Here is a 9,167-nt window from a genome sequence, read left to right on the forward strand (position 1 = left end):
GTCAGGTCCAGTGCTTTCTGTCCATTATTTCAAGAGGCCTTTCAGCCCTGACAGAAGGCTCCGTTGCTATTTGGGATTATTTTCACCTTCACCTGACCAATACTCACAGTGTTGTATGCAGCCTTGTTCTGGCTTTGGTCTCTCCTTAAAGGCCATCTTGGGAATTGGGGAAATGAAGTACGTTTTTGTCAACCTCCTAAAAACTGGCTTTGGAGCGAATGTTGGGGAAGAAGGGAGTCTGTAGAAGAGAGTAGCTAAAGAGATACTAGAGACTGATGATGTATTGAATGTGTCACTTTTCTTAGGGCAAGAAAACAGACTCTTCTGAAGATAAGTTTCTCAGGGAAGATTTATATCAGTATTCTTAAAAATGTGTGGAATATATACCTTTCTAGGAAGTGGATCAGAAGTCTACTTCGGGTCTATGCCTATGATGAGTCAATTTGCCAATAAGGTGTTTCGGGGTTGGGACTATTTGCTATCTACTTTTCTAAGTACCCGAGTGTTTTATACCTTGCCTGCCATCATCCATTTCAGAGGAGAGCACTTTTAAAATGGGTTTCTGTCTAAACTCAGTCACATTTTTAGTGCACGGTGAAATTCATTTGAATAATGGGCTTTATTTTCTATGTGCTTTCAGCAGAATTGTGAGCATGGAAAGAAAACAAGGGAGATTTGTAGGGTAGCTGCAAAGTGAAAAATATGCATTTGAGTGAGTGATGGCATGTGATTGGTTTTTTTTCCCCCCCCACCTCTTGTGGGTACTTCCCCAGGGTGTCATGGATGGAGGGCAAGGGTGGCTCTTGTCCTTGAATTCACATCAGGACACTGTGACACTTCACAATATAGATTCTAGGGGGAAGAAAAATATCTCAAGGTTTGTAAAGTCTAAAGAGGTCTGCCAAAATGGAATCCATTTGCTTAAAATGGTAGGGAGGTTATTTACTGGATTAAGTGTGAAGTATGTTGATAACAGATGGAACGAGTGATCACATGACATATTTAAATAGTCTAAGGATAACCTCGATGTCCTGGTCAATGTTCCTTCTCTCGATTAATGCCAGTGCTAATTAACTGGCACGAGTGTTCCTAGCCATATGGGGGATGTTGCTAAAAGCCGGCTGGCAGCCTATATCCAGCCCCTACCTGTACGTAATTTAGTGCTTTGCTTGGTGCTTTGGGACTTCCATTATGGAACAGCCCAGCATAGAGACAGTCAATGATTGCAAAGCGTCATGATGTTTTCTTTGTTTCTTTTGTGCACCTCATTCCAAGTGTGGTTGACAGAGTCGAAATTGCATTGGCTTTTTGTGGGATAAGTGAAGCTGTGCCTGGTCCATGATCTGTGTGAGGGCTCTTCGAGTTTCTGAGTGGTCTGTTAATTGATCTTTAGTCGGATTGCCTAACAACGGGCAGCTAATTCAGAAACGATCTTCACTGAACCAGTGCTGTGCCATTCAGCTATCTGTTTGTCTCCCGACTAGAAATACGAGGTAAGAACTAGTTTAGGCCAAGAGAAAGTAATGCCATCTGGGAATTAGGTTATAAGTTCACGTCCAGCTACGATTCTCCTAGGGAGCGGGTATGTTGGTTAAAAGAGCTCCGGATTTGGAGCGTGTTCACTTGGGGAAGAAGCGCACTTGTGCTGGTCACCAGTGTTTTGGCTCCGGGTGCTCCCGCGGGCCGGCTTGGGAAACAGAATCTTCAGGCTCACCAATGTCTACCAATCTTCTCCCAGCCAACTCCGAATAAGAGTAGAACAGAATTCAAACTGGGACGATCATGTAAGTTATTATGAAAGTAGAACACTTACAAGTGAAAACAGGAGTTTGTAATAATTTTTTCAGGGACCACAGGCACGAAGAGGGACCATGCTGGGCATGCTGGGACGTGTGGTGTTCGTAAGTCAGGGCAATGGGCTCGCTCTGCAAATGCAGCTTCAGTACCAGCCCCAGGGATCCCCTTGGTCCAGCTGCCTTCAACCCCACCGAGCCTCCCAGACAGAACCTTTGAAACCTCCCTGGTCTTGGAAAAGGTGTTGCTGAACCTGTCTGAACCCCGGTTAGCCGTAGAACGGGGGTTACAGTACTTGCGTCTCAGAACCGTAGAGGGGATTCAGTGAGATGTGTGCGAGGCATCTGAAACGGGGATTGTCACACAGGATTTGTTCCTTAGCGTTTTCTGGCCTTCCTGCCTCTCTCTTCCCCCTCCTCCCTTCCCCACGTGGGCTACTCTACTATAGCGAAGAAAATTGCCACGCGTTTTTAAAGGTAGGAACCGTAGTTTTGTTTTCCCTACTAAATGCTGGACCCGCTGAAGTTAGCAAGTGCCCGATTAATCGTGTATCCTGACCACATGGTACCTGGCACAGAGTGGTACTCAGCAAACATTTGTTGGAGAGATGAGTGAATTAAAAGAATAAAAGAGTAGTAGAGGCTTTTCAGACCGAGAGGAGGGCGGCTGCGTTCTTGGCTGATAAGAATTCAGGAAGCACGAGAACACAGAGTGGCCATTCCCAAAAGGAAACTGCAGCTGAGTGGCAAAATCAGAAGGCTCTTCGCAAGGGTTTGTGATACCCGAGGAAAAACCAGGCCCTCCTGTCTCCACTTGGCTCCCTAGTTCCTGCTGTACATCTGAAAGGGAAAGGAAGCAAATATGGAGCCCAGCACAGCAGGGAGGGAGAAACACATGTAATTTCCCTGGTGCCCGCTCTCTGCCTCCCACACCGGCAGTTATGTAGCTCTTCTATTCTAGGCTGCTCCAACAGGCGGCCACATGCCCGGTATGCATCGGACAGACCCAGGAGCCTGAGAGTGTCAGCAATTCTGTTGGACCCGAGAGGAGATAGATCTCCACGTGTGATGTGTGTGAGCTCTGAGGGGCCACGTCTCGACCCTGTGGCTTTTATTTCCTGCGTGCACTAAGGGGTAGTAAGCAAGCTTTGGGGATCTGGGTAGTGGACTAGCGTGCACTGTGCAGGTTCAAATCCCATCTCTCCTAATTAACACTAGTGTGACCTTGGGCAGGCCGATCGAGTGTTCCTTAAGCCTCCGGGTCCCCCTCCATTAAAGGGTGCCGGTAATGTAACAGGATTATTTTGCAGGGCAAATAAGATACTCTACGGAAACATTTAGTACAGTGGTTGGCACACAGTAGGCACACCATAATTATTAGCTGCCATAGTTCGTATTAGTGCTCGTCAGATCATCACCATCAGCCTCCTTATTAACGGGTTCCGAACCTGACCCTTCGTTATACCTAATTCTCTCAATGAGGTGATCGCTCCCAGTTAGCTGGCACCAGGGAACCTCCAGGGGGGAACAGTAGATATTGCAAGACAGGGAATTGTCACATCAAGTATATTACATGCTTCAACAGCCAGGGGCTGATTAGTACAAATCGAATTTCGCACTAACCTGCCAGAGGCAGAGAGTGCACAATTGGGCTCTGTGAGTTCAGTCTGATTGTTGTAAGGAGATATTGACACCAGAGGTGTCACATGAATATTCAAAAATGCTATCTCTGGAGCCGTTAATAAGAGAGCAAAATACCTGCACACATAATATACGTAGATATTAATTCTTTTTAACCTCCCCACCAGGAAGGGAATACATACACCTGAAAACCACTCCCAGCCTTGATGCTTGAAGGCCAGGATCTGCCTTGGGGGGAAAACCTAAAAAGGATCAAAAAAAGAACCAATCCCCTCGACTTTCGGAGCAGGCTTTATTCATGGCCCTTTTTCTCGTTCCCGTCCGTCTGAGTTGCACTCGGACCTGCTGCTCTTCCTACTAATATTATTCCACTGTCAAGTCCCTGGCACACGGCGGGGGAAAGATTTTTTTTTCTTTTTTTTTTTTTTCTTTTTTCTTTTTTTCTTTTTTTTTGTGCTTTGAGCTTGAGCTGGGCAACGGGAGATCCTCCTGTTCGGGATTTGTAGCCGCCCGATGCCATTCTTCAAGCTGAAGCCGCTGCGCGCCCGCGCGCGAGGTATTTTGGCAACTGTTCGAGCCAGTCCCGCTTTGGCTCCGCCTGATGGAGACGAGCAGCGAGTTTCTCCTTGGTGCTTCCGTTCACGGCTCGCTCGCGGTGAAAATAGACCCTGCGTTCATCTTGCGGCGCCTGACGACGAGATGTCTCCGAGACTGCAAGTCAGCATTTGCCCGCACGATCGTTTGGCCAAATCTATTTTTAAAAAGGCCATCGGGTCTCCTGGTGGGCCAAGTGGGTACTGTTTTCTGGGGGGGACGGGAGAGAGCGCGTCCCCCCCGCGACGTGTTGTCAGGCAGCGAGGCCCAATTCGTTCCCTGCTTCCCCCGCTCTGTCTGGGAGCACGGCGTCCTAAAGATATCCGTGCCAAGTTATGATAGCGAGAGAGAGAGAGTCTGTTTGGTCCCAGGGAGGAGGGAGGGTCGGGCCTGTCATTCTGCGACCGCCTCCAGCTGTGCGGGATCCTGCCACTTGGGCGTCTCCGGCCGTTTGTGACTCACATCTGCAGGTCACATGAGGCTGACCATCGTGACATGTGCGTCACTGGCGTTGGAAATACAAACTCAGAAATCAGGTTAGGCTTCTTTCGGTCGTTTGTTCCTCTTTCTATGTAACGGGAGCGGGTCAGAAAGGCTTGATGAGGGTTTCGTGAGTCAGGAGTTTTTTTGGAAAACAAACATGGGGACTTGGGAACAGTTAAAGGACCCAGACTGATGTGGCTATAAAAGGCAAGCCTTGTGCCTCGCACACTGCTAGGCCCTGAGCTTCGCCAACCCTGTGCTTTGACCCCGGCTGCCCCTCCTGCTGGGCCCACCCTCCCCGCCTACTCATTCCCAGTGTCTGCTCCCCGCGGCACCCTTTCCTCTCGCCCAGGCACCGTCCTCTCGATCATTGCTGCTGCCTCAGTTGCTTCTCAGCAGAGAGCATTTGCTTTCCTGATCTGTTATATTGCTTCACTGACTGGTTCTTCAACTTTTGGGTGGCTCTCTTTGTCCCTAGTCTCTTCAGCTAGATTATACATTGTGCGCAGGACAGAACCACATCCTAGGTGTCTTTGTTATGTGTCACTGGTCCAGGTGCCTGCATGTTTGTATCTCTTTCTTAATAGCTTATCAATATTAAGAAGCGTAATACCTTTTCGTCATTAAAAATCGTGAGCAGAGAGAAACGATCGCTTTAAAATAACTGAGGAAAACGGCCAACGTTGTTCAGTCTGGGTTGTAGCTTCTCATACAGACACAGTTTTTAATCACTCCATCTGGGTGAGAGATTAAGTGCATCGCCCCACAAAGAGAGGAGGTGGGAGAGAGAACACGTGTTTCATACGTGTTAACCCACGAATCCTCAGGACCAGCCTATGGGGATGTGTGCAACTTATCATCTTTGTTCTGGAGATTAAGACCCCGGGGCTCAGAGCTGTGAACTGACTTGTGCAAGGTCGTATCATTCCCGTGTGACAGAGGATCGGATGCTCTACCTTGTGTTCTGTAAGCTACTTTCGAATTTTTTTTTATTCTTGTTGTCGCTTGACAACGCAGTAACCCATTCATTTCTTTAGCGGGTATCTAGGAAGTACCTGGTAAGCACCACGCGCAGTGTTAGGAGAATTTTGCGCAGAACAGAATTACTCTGTGCCCTCATGAAGTGGGGAGGAGGCTGTCGAGACACCACGTGCGTGTGATGTGTGCTCAAGGGTAAGAGCAGCTCAGGGTACCGTGGGGGTACGTGGTAACGTGTAACCTAATCTGGAAGAGGTGCACGTATCTATTTACCATGAGCGTTCACGACTGCATGATTTCAAATAGGCTTTTTATTTTAGGATAAAATTTATGGAAGTTATGGAAAAGTTGTAAAGAGAATTTGGAGAATTCCCACACACTTTGTACCCCGTTTCACCTAATTTAGTATCTTCTATTATTCCGGCATGCTTGTCACAACTAATGAACCAATATTGATACATGACTATTAACTAAACTCAGTTCTTTAATCGGATTTCATTAGTTTTTCCCTAATGTCCTTTTTCTGTTCCAGGATCCCATCCAGGATCCCACATTCCATTTAGTTGTCATGTCTCCTTAGGCTTCTCTGGGCTGTGACAGTTTCTCAGACTCTCCTTGATTTTTGATGATCTTGACAGTTTTGAAGAATACTCGTCAGATGTGTTATAGGATGAGCCTCGACTGGGATTTGTCTCCTGCTTTTCTGGTGATTAGACTGTGGTTACGGGTTTGGGGGAGGAAGTCCACAGAGGTAAAGTGCTGTCCTCAACATATCATGTCAAGAATACATGCTTTCAACATGAATTATGATGTTAATCTTGATCACCTGGCTCCGGTCTGCGTGTCAGATTTCTCTGCTGTAAAGTTACTTTCTACCCCACGTTTTATATTGTACTCTTTAGAAACAAGTCACTAAGTATAGCCCACACTTAAGGGGTGGGAGTTATGTTCCACTTCCTTGAGCAGGGAGCATGATTGCATTTTTACAGTGCAAAGATGTTCCACAACTGATTTCCTCAACCCCCTCTTGATGGACATTGAGGTTTTCCTATGTGTACGAACCGCTAAAGGGATGCCAAATGAATACCCTTTACAAATATCCTCGAACCCTTCAAATTCTTTTCCTTAGAATAAACTCCTCTACATACATTTGGGCCAACACGCAGGCATTTTGAAAAAAATATTTAAATTTGTATTGACAAATTACTTTCTAGAAGGGCGATACCTCTTTTGGCCGCTGGGTGCTAGCTAGCTTCACCAAGCCATAGCAACGCTGTGTGTTATTCATTTTATCACTGATGATTTGATAAGCAGATAATTTAAGCAGGTAAGAGGCTATACAATTAAAAGAAGGGTACAGAATCAAAGGCTTATTTTGACTGAGAAATCGTAATCACTTTCTTGTTTTAAAATGGAACTGAAGTTGAGTAAAAAGTTAATGCCGTGGGTATTTGCTAGACCATATTCTGGATAGGTAAATAGTCCCTAGTCCCAAGGATACTTCTGTCTAGAGAGGGAGACTATCTATCTATCTATCTATCTATCTATCTATCTATCTATCTATAGATACACGCACACACACACACACACACACACATTTATTTATATATAACTCAAAAATTTCCTGTAATCGGAATAATACTTACAATTCAAATTGTTCTTGCATTTACTCCATTAAGAATTCGCAAAATACCTCTCGAGATGGTCTACATGACTTTTCATGCTGAAAAACAGTGAAGATTTTTTGAAGTATTTCAGTAGTGCTAAAATTTATTTAACATGAAATTTAGAGGCCTACATAGATGGAGTAGTCATTGGTGCATGAAGGAACCTGCACTCCAAACAGAAATTGTTTATGTAAATATTGGACTCGGAACAGATCTTCACTGAGGAAACCTGCCTTTGTGAGTTCACAGATGCCAAATGGGAGGTGATTATGAAAGAATTATGAATTCCAAGATGTAGTGTTACGTGCGCCTCAGTTTAGATTCCCAAAGGGACCAATTTACTAATACTAAGTGTATGAGCACTAAATGGGATCTGGTGAAAACAGAGCTACACAGCTTCAGCGAGTATGGAAGTGAATTTTAAACAAATAACAGCAATGTGGCTGTTTCCACAGACTGAGATTTTTGTCCTAAACCCTATACTGTTTGTGATGATCTTAATGTACTATGTCTAGATGCTTTACCAGAGAAACACAGAAAAATTCTGAGAGCATGTAGAATTGATAAGAAATTGGGAATCATTTGGATACAGTCAAAGGCTAAATATTGATACCAGTTCTTTTCCCCAGAGGGACATTTTCAACTGTTTTGAATTGAATTGAAGTGAATTGAAGTGAAGTGAAGTGAAGTGAATTCAACTACTTACTCCTCTTGCTGCTCATTGGCTCCTTGTTTCTTCCAAGGAGACCTGTGCTGTTGACGGTGTTGTTTTAGAACATATTTGGATCAGCATGGCAAGAGGTGAAATTTGAAAATTATTTCAATAAGGTCGAAAATTCATGGCATTGTACTCTTTCTTTTTATCCTTCTTCACCTTCCTCCTCTTCCTCTTCTCCTCCTTCTCCCTCTCCTTCTTGTTTTTCCTTTGCTTTCTGGAAATACATTGTCCTATGTAATAGAAAGACTGTATCTCCTGACATGTGTGGTACTCTTAGATTGTTGATTTTAGGAGCTAAAGCCTTTGCCCAGCTTGAAGTAAGGAGGACAAAGAGGTTCTGGCCATCCTCTGAAATAACGGCGGTTTTTTTTTTTTCATCACCAAACCCAATTAAAATCATTCTTAGTAGTCTAGGTAAGCAGGAGAAGGAAAGCTATTATACTCATTCTTTACAATGTAATTGTAGTGCTGGTCAGTGTTGTGACTTGGGTTCACGCAGTGAGGTTTTTTTAGTGATGATGCCCAACATGTGTCCAGGGAAATAATACCTGAAAGGATCGATGGATATGAAGCCCACTTAGTAGTGATACTGTGCCCTAGGACCTCACATGGCCCCCATAAAGCTAGAACAGTCTTGCATCAGAATTCCTGCTACAAAAAGCAACACTAGGTGCCCTCTGACATGGAAATCCATCACCAGAGCCATTCTCCTTTCTAAAATGAGTATGTGTGAAGTGGAATATATACTCTATCTGTGGAGTTTATAAGTCCCTTCAGGGACGAGGTTAAAGGTGGGTCATTATTTCCATTTTAGAAGGTAATGCTGAAATTCTTTGTTGATATCGGTGGCCCGTCTGATGCAGCCTGAGAGGTATCACACTCTAATCTATGGGTTGGACTTTTACTTTCTCTCTTACAAAGCAACGGGGATTGGTTCATTCATTTTAGACAGAAGGCACTGAAAAAAATCTATTTTCAGTGATTCAGCGTTCTGGTTTTGCCCAGGTCTCTCTTTAACAAACATTAATTTTATAAGACGTTTTTGCGGAAGCTAATGGTTTGGGGACACTCCATTTAGGGCTTTAAAGTTCATCTATTTCATACTGAGCTAAGTTGTGTTCTAGGGTCTTCAGGGGAATAATCTTATGCTGAAGCTTTTAAGTAGCAAGTCACCAAGAAGGAGCCAAGCAAATTAGAATTGGATTTTGTCGGCTGACTCTTTGTGAGGCCTGGGTCTAGTTTGTCAGAAAGCCCATAAAACAAGATAATTCCATGAACTAACCACAAAATATA

General features: G+C 44.6%; 1 protein-coding gene and 1 long non-coding RNA gene across 3 annotated transcripts in view; one reads left to right on the top strand and one right to left on the bottom strand.

Moving 5' to 3' along the window:
* Window positions 1-9,167, top strand: part of PPARGC1A (PPARG coactivator 1 alpha) — a 657,911-nt gene that overhangs the window by 497,474 nt on the left and 151,270 nt on the right. The gene's annotated exons all lie outside the window — the stretch shown is intronic.
* LOC123385100 lies at window positions 5,783-7,502 on the bottom strand. The gene is made up of 2 exons (XR_006597181.1): window positions 7,136-7,502; window positions 5,783-6,204 (listed from the first exon to the last, which is right to left on the bottom strand). It is a non-coding gene; the product is annotated as an uncharacterized LOC123385100 (long non-coding RNA).

This window comes from Felis catus, chromosome B1 (genome assembly GCF_018350175.1).
Source record: "Felis catus isolate Fca126 chromosome B1, F.catus_Fca126_mat1.0, whole genome shotgun sequence".
In the NCBI taxonomy this organism is placed as follows: domain Eukaryota; kingdom Metazoa; phylum Chordata; class Mammalia; order Carnivora; family Felidae; genus Felis; species Felis catus.